The sequence below is a fragment of the Sciurus carolinensis genome, chromosome 2, assembly GCF_902686445.1.
Source record: "Sciurus carolinensis chromosome 2, mSciCar1.2, whole genome shotgun sequence".
NCBI lineage: Eukaryota > Metazoa > Chordata > Mammalia > Rodentia > Sciuridae > Sciurus > Sciurus carolinensis.
This window is the reverse complement of record NC_062214.1, coordinates 178,719,620-178,735,234: the sequence shown is the minus strand read 5'-3', so window position 1 is coordinate 178,735,234 and position 15,615 is coordinate 178,719,620. Positions and strand designations below refer to the sequence as shown.

The 15,615-nt window shown below is 37.0% G+C and overlaps 1 protein-coding gene and 1 pseudogene across 1 annotated transcript in view; both read right to left on the bottom strand.

Moving 5' to 3' along the window:
• The window catches only part of Tshr (thyroid stimulating hormone receptor), a 150,980-nt gene that overhangs the window by 79,864 nt on the left and 55,501 nt on the right, over positions 1 to 15,615 (bottom strand). The gene's annotated exons all lie outside the window — the stretch shown is intronic.
• LOC124974154 (small glutamine-rich tetratricopeptide repeat-containing protein beta-like) lies at positions 5,505 to 6,023 on the bottom strand (annotated as a pseudogene).

Genomic DNA, 15,615 nt, shown 5'->3' with positions numbered 1-15,615 from the left:
TACAGGAAGCAAGAGATCATTTCAATAAAGAGTTAGAGATACTGAAAAACAAACAAACAAACAAACAGAAATCCTTGAAATGAAGGAAACAATAAACCAAGTTAAAAACTCCATAGAAAGCATAACCAATAGGATAGAACACCTGGAAGACAGAACCTCAGACATTGAAGATAAAATATTTAATCTTGAAAACAAAATTGACCAAACAGAGAAGATGGTAAGAAATCATGAACAGAATCTACAGGAATTATGGGATATCATGGAAAAGCCAAATTTAAGAATTATTGAGATTGAGGAAGGCTTAGAGAAACAAATCAAAGGAATGAACAATCTATTCAATAAAATAATATCAGAAAATTTCCCAAATCTGAAGAATGAAATGGAAAACCAGGTACAAGAGGCTTATAGGACTCTAAATATACAAAATTACAACGGACCCACACCAAGGCACATTATTATGAAAATAACTAACATAAAAAATAAAGACAGAATTTTAAAGGCCACGAGAGAAAAGAATCAAATTACATTCAGGGGGAAATCAATGAGAATATCAGCAGATTTTTCAATCCAGACCCTAAAAGCTAGAAGGGCCTGGAACAACATTTACCAAGCCCTGAAAGAAAACGGATTCCAACCAAGAATCTTATACCCAGCAAAACTTACTTTCAGATTTGACGACAAAATAAAATCCTTCCATGATAAACAAAAGTTAAAAGAATTTACAAAAAGAAAGTCGGCGTTAACAGAACATTCTCAGCAAAATATTCCATGAGGAAGAGATGAAAAACAACCATGCAAATCAGCAAAGGAAGGAACTAGCCTAAAGGAATAGCCAAATAAAGGAGAAACCAAATCATGTCAAAAAACAAATATGAGTCAAATGACTGGGAATACAAATCATATCACAATAATAACCCTGAATGTTAATGGCCTGAACTCATCAATCAAAAGACATAGACTGGCAGATTGGATTAAAAAGAAAAATCCAACAATATGCTGCCTGCAAGAGACTCATCTCATAGAAAGAGATACCCACAGACTAAAGGTGAAAGGATGGGAAAAAACATACCATGCACATGGACACAGCAAAAAAGCTGGAGTATCCATCCTCATTTCAGATAATGTGGACTTCAAGCCAAAACTAGTCAGAAGGGATAAATAAGGACATTACATGCTGCTTAAGGGAAGCATAAATCAGCAAGACATAACAATCATAAATATCTATGCCCCAAACATTGGCTCATCCATGTACATCAAACAAATCCTTCTCAATTCCAGAAATCAAATAGACCACAACACAAAAATACTAGGTGATTTTAACACACCTCTCTTACCACTGGATAAATCTTCCAAACAAAAATTGAATAAAGAAACCATAGATCTCAATAACACAATCTACAATTTACACTTAATGGACATATATAGACTATACCATCCAACAAAGAACGAATACACTTTCTTCTCAGCAGCACATGGATCCTTCTCTAAAATAGACCATATTTTATGCCACAAAGTTACTGTTAGCAAATACAAGAAGATAGAGATATTACCTTGTATTCTATCAGATCATAATGGATTGAAATTAGAAATAAATGACAGAATAAAAAAACCAGAAACTTCTCCAATACCTGGAGATTAAATAATACACTATTATATAATGAATGGATAACAGAAGACATCAGGAGGGAAATAAAAAAATTCTTAGAAGTAAACGAGAACAAAGACACATCATATCAAATCTCTGGGACACTATGAAAGCAGTACTTAGAGGAAGATTTATTTCATGGAGCGCATTCAACAAAAGAAGTAAAAATCAACAAATAAACGACTTAAGACTACAGCTCAAAGCCCTAGGAAAAGAAAACCAGACCAAAAGTAGTAGAAGACCGGAAATAGTTAAAAATCAGAGCTGAAATCAACGAAATTGAAACAAAAGGAACAATTGGAAAAATTAACAAAATAAAGAGTTGGTTCTTTGAAAAAATAAACAAAATTAATAAACCCTTAGCCACACTAACAAAGAGAAAGAGGGAGAAAACTCAAATTACTAAAATTCGGAATGAACAAGGAAATATCACAACAGACACGAATGAAATACAAAACATAATTAGAAGCTATTTTGAAAATCTATACTCCAACAAAACAGAAAAACTTGAAGACATCAACAAGTTTCTAGAGACATATGAATTACCTAAACTGAACGAGGAGGACATACACAACTTAAATAAATCAATTTCAAGCAATGAAATAGAAGAGGTCATCAAAAGCCTACCAACAAAGAAAAGTCCGGGACCAGATGGATTCTCAACCTAGTTCTACAAAACCTTTAAAGAAGAGCTCATTCCAATACTCCTCAAAGTATTCCATGAAATAGAAGAGGAGGGAACCCTCCCAAACTCATTCTATGAAGCCAATATCACCCTAATACCTAAACCAGACAGAGACACATCGAGGAAAGAAAATTTCAGATCAATATCCTTAATGAACATCAACACAAAAATTCTCAACAAAATTTTAACAAATCACATACAAAAATATATTAAAAAAATAGTGCACCATGATCAAGTGGGTTTTATCCCAGGAATGCAAGGTTGGTTCAACATCCAGAAATCAATAAATGTCATTCACCATATCAACAGACTTGAAGTTAAGAATCACATGATTATTTCGATAGATGCGGAAAAAGCATTCGATAAAATACAGCATCCCTTCATGCTCAAAACACTAGAAAAAATAGGGATAGTAGGAATATTCCTTAACATTGTAAAGGCCATCTACGCTAAGCCCATGGCCAATATCATTCTAAACGGTGAAAAACTGAAAGCATTCCCCCTAAAAACTGCAACAAGGCAGGGATGCCCTCTTTCACCACTTCTATTCAACATCGTCCTTGAAACTCTAGCCAGAGCAATTAGACAAACCAAAGAAATTAAAGGGATATGAATAGGAAAAGAAGAACTCAAACTATCCCTGTTCACTGATGACATGATTATATATTTAGAGGAACCTGGAAATTCCACCAGAAAACTTTTAGAACTCATAAGTGAATCCAGTAAAGTAGCAGGTTACAAGATCGATGCTCATAAATCCAATGCATTTTTATACATAAGTGATGAATCTTCAGAAAGAGAAGTTAGGAAAACTACTAACTTCACAATAGCCTTGAAAAAAATAAAATACTTGGGAATCAATCTCACAAAAGAGGTGAAAGACCTCTACAATGAGAACTACAGAACACTAAAGAAAGAAATTAAAGAAAATCTTAGAAGATGGAAAGATCTCCCATGTTCTTGGATAGGAAGAATTAATATTGTCAAAATGGCCATACTACCTAAAGTGCTATACAGATTCAATGCAATTCCAATTAAAATCCCAATGACGTACCTTACAGAAATAGAGCAAGCAATTATGAAATTCATCTGGAAGAATAAAAAACCCAGAATAGCTAAAGCAATCCTTGGCAGAAAGAGTGAAGCAGGGGGTATCGCAATACCAGATCTTCAACTCTACTACAAAGCAACAGTAACAAAAACGGCATGATATTGGTACCAAAATAGACAGGTAGATCAATGGTACAGAATAGAGGACATGGACACAAACCCAAATAAATACAATTTTCTCATATTAGACAAAGGGGACAAAAATGTGCAATGGAGAAAAGACAGCCTGTTCAACAAATGGTGCTGGGAAAACTGGAAAACCATATGCAACAGAATGAAATTAAACCCCTATCTCTCACCCTGCACATAACTCAACTCAAAATGGATCAAGGACCTCAGAATCAGACCAGAGACCCTGCATCTTGTAGAAGGAAAAGTAGGTCCAAATCTTCAACATGTCAGCTTAGGATCAGACTTCCTTAACAGGACTCCCATAGCACAAGAAATAAAAGCAAGAATCAACAACTGGGATAGATTCAAACTAAAAAACTTTCTCTCAGCAAAGGAAACTGTCAGTAATGTGAAGAGAGAGCCTACAGAGTGGGAGAAAATCTTTGCCGCTCATACTTCAGATAGAGCACTAATTTCCAGAATATATAAAGAACTCAAAAAACTCTATACCAAGAATACAAATAATCCAGTCAACACATGGGTTAAGGAAATGGACACTTCACAGAAGAAGATGTATAAGCAATCAACAGATATATGAAAAAATGTTCAACATCTCTAGTAATAAGAGAAATACAAATCAAAACTACCCTAAGATTCCATCTCACCCCAATTAGAATGGCGATTATCAAGAACACAAGCAACAACAGGTGTTGGCGAGGATGTGGGGAAAAAGGTACACTCATACATTGCTGGTGGGGTTGCAAATTAGTGCAGCCACTCTGGAAAGTAGTATGGAGATTCCTCAGAAAGCTTGGAATGGAACCACCATTTGACCCAGCTATCCCACTCCTTGGCCTATACCCCAAAGGACTTAAAATCAGCATACGACAGAGATAAGCCACATCAATGTTCATAGCTGCTCAATTCACCATGGCCAGATTGTGGAACCAACCTAGATGTCCTTCAATTGATGAATGGATAAAGAAACCATGGCATATATATACAATGGAATATTACTCCGCCATAAAGAATGATAAAATTATGGCATTTGCAGGCAAATGGATGAAATTGGAGAATATCATGCTAAGTGAGATAAGCCAATTTCAAAAAACCAAAGGACGAATGATCTCACTGATAAGTGGATGATGACACATAATGGGGGGTGGGAGGGGTTAGTGTTAGGGTTAGGGTTAGGTTTAGGGTTAGGGTTAGGGAGAGTGGCAAGAATGGAGGAAGGAAGGACTGTAAAGAGGGAAAAGAGGGGTGGGAGTGGTGGGGGGAGAGGGAAAAAATAACAGAATGAATCAAACCACATTACCCTATGTAAATTTATGATTACACAAATGGTATGCCTTTACTCCATGTACAAACAGAAACAACATGTATCCCATTTGTTTACAATAAAAAAAAAATCTTCCCAAAGGAAATTTAGAGCTAAAGATCTCCTCAATAAACAGTCGTATTGTTCAATAAATATACCCGGCTATTAAATCTAATATACAAATATGACAAAAGTTTCAAAATGAATGGAACTTTGTTCCAGTGCTGTACTAGCACTTAACAAGGGTACTCATCATTTGCTTCCAAAGGAGTCTGTTATGTTCAAGTCTGTTTGTGATAAACCTATTGTCTAAACAGAATTATTCTTTAAGAATAGATACAAGAGGTTTTCCTTCATTATTTTCACACATCAGATATGGTGCTTTTATTTTTTGTTTGTTTTGGTTACTATCTACAGTGAATACTTCAGTCATAAACCATTTCTATTCTGGTTTAGGGTTCCTGATCAAATCAGGAATGTGCTGCTGCTGAAGGATCTGCTCTGAATGTGATTTCTCAGTGTTGTTGCATCTGCTGAGCAAACTGCTGTCCTACTCGGATGAGGCTGGACAGGTCAGCTAGTACTCCAACCCCAGCAGCAGGTCCTCCAATGGCATTGCCATCATTCCTGAGCTAATGAGTTTCAAATTTATCCATAGCAGTGAGGGCCAACCCCATCCTCCCATAGGCCTTACTGTACTTTGAATCAATTGCTATTGCTTTTTCACAATCCTTTATTGCATCTGTGTAGTGGCTTAATTTGCTTTGAGCAGCAGCCCTGTTGCAATAATAAACTGCATTATTAGGATCCAATTCCATTGCCTGTGGGTAACAATCCACTGCAGCAGCATAGTTTTCTTCTTTCATGTGGTTATCGCCTTCATCTTTTAATTGGTCAGTTTTTCCCACATCTTCAAGGCACTGAGTTTGAGAAGGATAGAATGTCATTCTTACAAAAGGAATTCCTGAACATTGCTGTCAAAGGCTGTGAACTGCTAGATGTGTATCTTCTGAGCTGATCTTAAAAACTGACTCCAAGCACTGAATTGCAACTTCCAGACTTCCTTGTTCTTCAGAAGTGTAAGCATCCATCTGACTTTGTTCCCGTAAGAAACGAATAACTGCACGAAGTAGGTACTCGATAGATGACATTTTAGGACCTTGAGCAATTGTAGGCGAGAGGACACGAGACGACCGTTGCGGCCCACGGGTGTCTGTAAGCCAGGCCAACAGCGCCTGGTCCTCAAGGCTACTGTCGCCCAAATTTCCCTGCTCCCGCACCACTGCCGCTGTCCCCTCAGCCGACCCAGCTGCGCGCTTGGCTCCAAGCCTTTGGGTGTCGCCGAGAAAAGACATTTTATTTAAAATATTTTTTAGTTGTCGATAGATCTTTATTTATTTATTTATTTAATTATATGTGGTGCTGAGGATCAAACCCAGGGACTTGCACATGCTAGGCAAGCATTCACCACTGAGCCACAACCCCAGGCCAAGAAAAGACATTTTAAAAACTATAATCAAGTCACATATTATTTTTATTTTCTTTCCATCATGATCATTAATAATAGCTAATATGCACTGAATACTTTTAAGTTCCAGGTTCTACACTAATTCGGTGATAAGTATTTTCTCATTTGAAATTCACAATGATACTATGAAGTAGATACCATAATGGTCTTCATCTTATGAAACTGAAAATTAGAGAGGTTAAGAGATTTGTCCAAGGACCTTGCTCAAGAACTACACAACCACACACAGATACACACACATAAGTCTTAACCACTTTGTCATATGCCTCTCCAAAAACATTTCATATTAAGCAGTATCTCTGATGCATTCATAACTGTCAGAAGGCTATAGACTACAGAATGTGTGGATACAGAATTGTAGTAATACAAATCAGAATAGTTTTCATTTTTCTCCCTCTTTCTGTCTCTCTTCTTCCTTTTCTACCTTTACCGTTATGCCATGTGATCTTCAATCCAGTAGAAATGCTAATATATGTAATCTTCAAAAGTAAATCACAGGGTCTGGGGTTGTGGCTCAATGGTAGAGGGCTTGCCTGGCATGTGTGAAGTCCTGGGTTTAATTCTCAGCACCATGTATAGATAAATAAAATAAAGCTCCATTGACAACTAAAAATATATTTAAAAAAAAGTAAATCACAGAGCTTTGTAACATTGAGTTAAAAACATGAAGGGGGTGGAATAGATATTTATATTTAAAAAAAAAAAAACTTACCCAAGGATTCTTGTAGCTAAAATAAGGAATGCTATCTCAAAGATATAAAAGCAAATTTTAACTGGGAAAAGTGAGTGGGTTAACTCTGCAGAAATCAGGTTTATTTGCGGGGGGCTTGGTTATGGTTTTTAATTCCTTTAAAAGTTATAGGATGATTCACATTTTCTATTTCTTCTTGTATCAGTTTTGATAAATTTTACTTTCAGGAATTTTTCCATTTTGTATACATTTTCAAATTTATGGAAAATGGAGTTTTAATATCTTTTAGTGATATTAGAGTCAAAGAGGCTATAGACTGTTAATCTATTCCTTTTCATTTTTTATTCTTTTTTTCTAGATCAGTCACACAGTGGTTTTTCAATTTTATTAATCATTTCAAAGATTAAGAAAACCGTAGGTTTAAAAAAAATTTTTACTTGTCTGGTAATTCATTATCTGAGTCTCCTACGGTTCCATTCTGTTGCTATCATCTCTCTTGAATTTTTAAAATATCATATTCTCTTCTTATTTTTCTAATTACTTTCTGTCACATACAAAATATTGTATATAAAAAATGTTGAAATCGGGGCTGGGGAGATAGCTCAGTCAGTAGAGTGCTTGCCTTGCAAGAACAAGGCCGTGGGTTCGATCCCCAGCACCAAAAAAAAAAAAAAAACAAAAAACAAAAAAAATGTTGAAATCATTAGAAGCCTATGATTATCTCCCCAGGGAGAATTTAAATTTGCTTTAGTCTTTTCAAATACAGGCATGTTCATTATCTGCATTTAACGGACACAAAAATCTGATTTAGCCTTGTGATACCCAGGTAGGCCCAAGCCTACCTTAAACTCCTACCTTCATCTTCATGAAATGTTAATTTGAAACAGGTTTCTCAGAATGACAACCAAAAGAGTCCTAACGTGAGTTCTCTAATCTACAGTGTTGTATTTGATATCACCATATTAAAGCACAAGGACTTGTGCAAAATTGTATAAAATAAAGGAATCTGACAGCAAAAATGATCATGAACTTATTTGTTTATATGATGTCCATTATTCACTTCCTCTTCAGGAACTGATCACTCCTTGTGGTTTCCAGTCTATTGCTTTATGTTAAGTCACAGTCACAGTTTATAGACACACACACACACAATTCTCTCTGTCACCTTCACCTCCACCACCACCACCACCATGGCACATACACATCTCTTTTGTTCCCTTGCTTCCCCAAAATCAACTCTAGTAGCTATGGGGGGTGTTTTGGTTGTTTGTTTTTCTTTTTTTCTTTTTGGTGCTGGTGATGAAATCTGGGACCTCCCACACACTATGCAAGTACTCTGCCACAGAGCTACATCTCTAGCCCTGTATCTATGGTTCTTGTCTATCTTTCCTGCATACTTGTTTCAGTAATAGAAACCCCCTTCCTCATAAATCCATTCATTTCTTTTACCTCCCACTACTCTGTGCAAAGGCACATTCTTCTCAGTGGGATCATTAGCAAAGTGGACAAAGAAAGCCTAGAGATACAAGGGTCTATCTTTGCCACCATATTGGAAAGGCTGTCTGAGGATAAAACCTATGCAGAAGTTGAAGACGTTAGTAGGGTAGGGGTAGATAGAATGAGGACGTTTGGGTCCTACAATTTTTCAGCTTTAAAATGAGGGATTGGCCCACAGATAAATGAATAGCCACTGTATATTGAAATTTTACTGTGTGCTAGGCATTTGGCTAAGTGTTTCCCATGAATTAATTTCATTTATGCTTCATGACAACTCTATGAGATGGATGTTTTCATCCTTCTATACCTGAGAAAACAGAACCACAAAGAGGAATGCTATGTAAGTCAGTAAGGAGGAGTTTTGTCCACCCTTTCAAGTGTGACTTCGGTCAATATCTGACTTAATGTTGAGATCTCAAAAGAATTTGTTAAATAAAAAGATAAGCCAAGACCTCTTTGATCTCAAAGTCCCAAGTCCTTAATCACTGTCAATAAATTACAACATTTAACGACTTGACAACCCACTTGACAACCCTAACTCACTGAATGGGTATTCAGTGTTTCCTGGTATAACAGTCAATATTTCTAGGAAATTTGAAGTGTTTAAAAATAGAGATAATTAGGTACTTTCATCCAATTCAACATTTATCATACAATGAAAGTAAAATATTTATAGACACATCAATATTTTCTGAGTTGGTCTTGAATTGTTTTATGACATGACCATTAGAAATTTCTTTTAATTTTTAATCAGAAATCTCAAGGCACTGTTACAGAACTTTAAGACAAATCATGTGAAACACATATGAAAACAGATGCTATTTGGCCACTTTTGACACCCAAAATGGCAATTCCACTTATTTTAACTGGTTATTGGCAAGGCATGTGTTTATACTGTGTGTGTGTGTGTGTGTGTGTGTGTGTATCTTTAGAATAAGGAAGTTGTTTTGACCTTAGAATTTCAAAACCTACATAGTTAAAATGATCGGTGAAGTGCACTCAGCTGAATTACTATACAAGCTTCTTCTGAACAACGACTACTTATTTTAAATAATATTCACACTCCTAAGTCATTTTAGCTGACACAAAGTTGACAAGAAGAAAAATAGCTCTGTTAGGCAAACAGTTCATAGTTTCAGAGTTACTTCATAAATGGATTTAACAGGAAACATTCCCCTGAATACTAGGATTTTCACAGTAATGCTGGATATTTTAGGCTTACTTTTAGCAAAATTCTAGGTTTGGTTGAGAATTTTGGATTACAGATGACATTACTTCTGTGACTCAGTATAACTCATTGGGTTCATACATGGACCGCTCAGTCCAATTGTATCACAATATGTTCTAAACTCTTGGTACTATCTCTATGCATTGTAACCCTAAATTAGTTTTCTAATTTCTCCAGTTTTCCTCATCGCAATAAATATCTCCATGAGTTGTTCAAACCAGAAACTTGGAAGGTACAATACTAATGCCTTTGAATGCATAAAATAAAATACACAGGAGTAGAAAGGAAACAAAATATACTAAAACACAGTTATCAGAATATTAAAATAAACTGATGATTAGAAGCATGACACTGATTTAAAGAAAAACATTTTTTAAAAGCCAACTCCGGTGGGTCGGGGTTGTAGCTCAGAGGTAGAGTGCTCACCTAGCATGTGTGAGGCACTGGGTTCGATTCTCAGCACCACATACAAATAAATAAATTAATTAAAGGTCTATCGATATCTAAAAAAAAAAAAAAAGCCAACTCTGTGGACACTTTCAGAGTTTAGTTTTATAATAAGAACTGTTTGGATAATTAGACCTTTACATTTCTGAAGATGAAATAAAGATATAATGTTTTATCTAATTTTGCTCCATTAAATTGTTCAGAAGATCAAAGTGGTAAAGATAATGTAAAATTTAACACTTTAATACTGATGTACCATGTTTTACTTAACATTTTGGGGCGTAACTTCCTCTGATATCAACTCAAGAAAACACTTCGTTGCTAATGTAACCAGTTTTTGTAGTGACAGACAGCAAATAAAGGATTGCTTATAATTTAAAAAAAAAGAAGTATGAGAATTTCTTTGTTAACATGTTAAGAAACAATATCTAGGAAGTGATATTGAATCTACAACAACAATGAAATAGAAAAATATCTGAATCCTATTGGCAACAAAGTTGCAAATACTTAAAACAATTCTGCTTTGCTGCCCACATTCAAAATTAAAGGAAGTGCTAAATTTCAGTTAGATGCCTGTGGAAACAAAGATGTAAATTCTTTTCCCCACCCAAAGTTCACAGACCTGTTATGAAACCCTAAACAACCATTTAAGGGGATCATTTCAGACATACCAAAGGAAAAGGCATAAGGTAGTTGCATTTGGATGCAAGGAGGGCAAAGAGGAAGGAGATCCTCAAACAAGGGAAAGGTTCAAAGTCTTTGGTCCCTGTGGTGGAATCTTCAGCTCACCATCTGTTAATGCCTTGGAGAAATAGATGCTCCAAGAAATGGAGGCTCCATCCTCAGCACTGGGGTTCCCAGCTTCAGTAAGGCACCTCTGTGGACATTTGTCACTGCCTGGACAGCAGGTATTTTAGAGATATGAACTGGAGATTAGAGGACTCTCCCAGAATATCCAGCTCTGGGAAGGTGGTGGGCTTCTTTACATATTCTCAAGATGTGAAGATGGGGGAAGGGGCTGTGAGGAGCAGGAGAGAGTTCAGTTTATTTTAAAGGTAAGAAAGGATCTCTTACCTGCCTAGGGCTTCATTTTCTGTATCCTTTCTTTTCCTTTTTAGTGTTTCATACCCTCTATACCCTTGACTCCTCTGTTTTTCTTAATCTCTAAACTCAACCATCTTGTTGATGATACCACATATGCTGTAGAGTTTCTCCATTGCTTTGGTCCAGGCTGCTGTGTCTTTCTGCCAAACGTGTGTATGCCTCCTTGCACTCACTCTTGCCACTTTTCAAAACATTCTTCACTCTCAAACTAGATGCACTAGCTACACCTCCCACCACCAAAAAACCCTTCAAACACCTTAGGATAACTTTCCAAGTATAACCTGGCCTCAAAAACCCTCATTGACCAAGCCATGGTATACTTCTTCCAGCCCCAGCCTGCGTGACTTTTCCTGTGACTCTCCAGTTCCCAGCTTTTTATCTGCATTTGCCATACTTTCCTGTGCAGCTCAGGTGTTTGCATACCTCACTGCAAAAGGAAGTAACATCTATCCTCTTCTTCCCCCAGAGGTGAGTGGCACTCCCAGGAAGGTACGGTGCACTCCCCATACAGCTCTTCACCGCAGCTCTGTCCCCTGACTTTTCTCCTTCCTATCCTGAAAGATATTTTATGTGACCTTTTGGCTTAAATAACATCTATTTGCTATGTGCTCCAATTGCAATTAGTACTTCCTTTGCTTGTGCTCAATATTTCTCCATTTGTGTTCCCACTAGACTATAATCTCCTTAATAAGAAGCATCATTTTTATGTTAGGACAGTCTTTTAGCACGAGTACAGTACTGGCACATGGTAGCCACACAGTGAGATATTCTTTCATTCAATGACATGTACCTGCCTAAGTGTAACACACACACACATACACACACACACATATACACACACAATTAATTAATGTTTGCTGTTGAGTTTTGGAATTGGTGATTGCCTTGCATTAAACCATCACATCTTCTTCCTTATTCAATCTTATTTACATCTAGGCACAACTGGATCCACCTTCCTTATGCATGGGTCATATCATTGATTTTCTGAATGGGACAACTCTCATGTGATATGACTTATGAGGTCGTGTGTCCACTTTTGTGTTCAGAAGATGTGGTCCTTTTGTTATTGTTTAAGGATGTTCATGTACTTTTTCTTTTAATTTCTCTTCTCCTCAAACCACATCTAGTTTCTCTCTCATAAAATAGGTCTCACTGTGTCTCTGGAGTCCTGGTCTTCATCTTCATAAATATAATCTGCTTTCATTACTAAGTTGATTTGCAAAAGAAATCTAATCTAGGTCTTGCTCAATTTCTGAGTTGGTTGGATTCCAAAAGTTTGCTGGTAAATGTTTTCTAAAATTTCAAATGCATTTTCCCACAGGATGGTCAAATTCTCAGGAAATTCTCCCAGAGTCTATTTTATCTATTCATGCAGGGAAAGTAAAACCAGCTTGAGTTTTGAGTTGAGGCTGTGGCCAATATACAAGGAAGTACATCTTTTCTCCAAGACCTAGACCAGGTTTATTTCTAGGTAAAAATTTGAAAGCAATATTTCTCATTTTACCTCCCCTTCATCCCCCAGCACATTTTCACATCTCTCTGTGGACTTCCCCCCAATTCTTTAGTGCTCAGTGTTCTTAGCCCTCACCCACTCACTCTATGCCTATACTCAGAATAAACTTTGCCCTAAATAATCCTCGTTTTAAAATTTCCCCTGTCATTCCTTCCTCCTTCTCTACTCTCCCATCTGTGGAAAACCAAAGGTGGAAATTGCTCACACTATTGGATAACTAACTGAAGCTTTCAGTTACACCAAATGAAATACTAAGCAAGGTTAAGTGAAACTGTTTAGGGAGATTAAAAAAATATAGCAGCTCAATTCACAATAGCTAGATTGTGGAACCAATCTAGATGCCCTTCAACAGATAAATGGATAAAGAAACTGTGGTATATATACACCATGGAATATTATTCAGCCATAAAGAATAATAATATTATGGTATTTGCAGATAAATGGATGGAATTGGAGAATATTTTGCAAAGTGAGATAAGCCAATCCCAAAAAACCAAAGGCCAAATATTTTCCCTGATAAGTGAATGATGATATATAATGGGGGGGATGAGAGAAGAATGGAGGAACTTTAAATTATGTAGAGGGAAATGAGAGGGAGGGGGTATGAAAAATGCTGGAATGAGACAGACATCATTACCCTATGTACATGTATGATTACACGAATGGTATGAATCTACATTGTGCACAACCATAGAAATGAGAAAATGTACCCCATTTATGTACAATGAATCAAAATGCAGTCAGTAAAAATTAAAAAATAATTTAAAAGAAGAAAAGAAAAGGAAAAATATATTTTGGAACAACAAGACATTAAATCATTTATTGATTTAAAGAACATTTGTTGAATAACTTTCATAAACTAAGCTCTGTGTTAGATACAGAAGATTAATGATCATAGGGTCGTGGTTATTGCTCAGTGGTAGAACACTTGGCTGATGTGTATAAGACCTTAGATTTAATACCTAGCACCACAAAATAAATAAATCACAGTAAATGACCCTGAAAAATGTATGAGCTAATGACAAAGATAAGCAAGCAATTAAATGTTAAGTACTACTATATGTTAGGTCTGTTGAGTACTACTGTAAAGAATTGTCCAATGAGAAATTTTGGGTGCTCGGGCTTCTTGAAAGAAGCGACACTAGAACCAAGATGTAAGTGGCTGTTATGGTTTGGATGTCAAGTGTCCCCCAAGAGCTCACGTGTGAGACAATGCAGGAAGGTTCAGAGGAGAAACGATTGGGTTGTGAGAGTCTTAACCCAAACAGTGAATTAATCCCCTGATAGGGATTAACTGAGTGTAACTGAAGTGGTAGGGTGTTGCTGGAGGAGATGGGAATTGGGGCGTAGCTTTGGGGTGCATGTATCTGGCAAGTGGAGATCTCTCTCTCTCTGCTTCCTGATCACCATGTGAGCCACTTCCCTCTGCCACACTCTTCCTCCATGATGTTCTGCCTCACCTTGAACCCCTAGGAATGGAGTTGGCCTTCTATGGACCAAGACCTCTGAAACCATGAGCCCTCAAATAAACTTTTCCTCCTCTAACCTTGTTCTGGTCAGATCCTTTAGTCACAACAGTGAAAAAACTGACTAAAATCATGGCAAAGGACGTTCTAGGCAGAGGTAACCGTAAGCAACATGGGGACAGGGGAAATCCTGGTCCATTTGGGGACAGGCAGTCAGCTCAGAATGGCCAGACTACAGGTTTCAAGAAGTGGAATGGAAAGCCATGAAACTGGCCCTGGGACAAGTCTGTCCCAATAAGTGGCATATTGTCTGCTTAGTTGGCATTTCACAATTCCTTCCTTCCTTTACTTCTAAGCCAAAGAGTCTACACTTGAAAATTTCCCAATGTCTCCGAAGGCCATTGCAGAGGGAATCTTGACCTGAGGGCAGAGGAGCTCTGGGCAGTAGCCATTTTGCAAATTCCTAGCCAACCTACACTTTCCTACTTACCCTTGACTTAGACTCTCTGGTTTAGAGTATCATCTGGGAACTTAGATTTTTTTTTTTTTTTGTACTGGGTATTGATTCCACTGAGCTACATTCCCAGATCTTTTTATTTTTTATTTTGAGACTGAGTTTTGCTAAGGTGCCAAGGCTGATTTGAATCTGTGATCCTCCTGACTCAGTCTCCTAAGTTGCTGGGATGACAGGCATGGGCCACTGCATTGGGCAGAGGACCTAAGATTTTTAACAGACCTACCAGGAAGTTGTATGCAAATTGTCTTGGGGCCACACTCTGGGGTGCCAGGCAGGCTTGACTTCAGTTCATATTGTAAAGTGGGTCAGGTTTTTCTTTGTGCTCTCTTTCCTTCTCAAATACTTCTGATGCCCTCAAGCTTCCTTTGGGTTACTTGGAGCTTAACTGGATTCTCTTTGGCCATTGTCCTGTTGGCCAGAAACTTTCCCCACCATCCAAATTTACCATCCTATAAAATCGCAGAATATTGGTAGAACATTAGAACTAGTTGAAATTTTCAAGGTGGTTAAAAGGGAGACACAGTCCAAATTCCTCTGTTATCCTAGAAGTCCTTCACATTTCATTGACTATTGAAGCCTGTGTTCTGTTTATTTCCTTCACCCTTTGCTGTCTCCATCCCCTCAGTTATTTATTTAAATTTAAAAAGGTGATATTCACATGCTGGATTTCTAACATATATCTAACATTGTAACTAGGTTTGCATAAAACAACTGTAACTTCTCTTCAATAAACAGTCTCTTCAATAAATGGT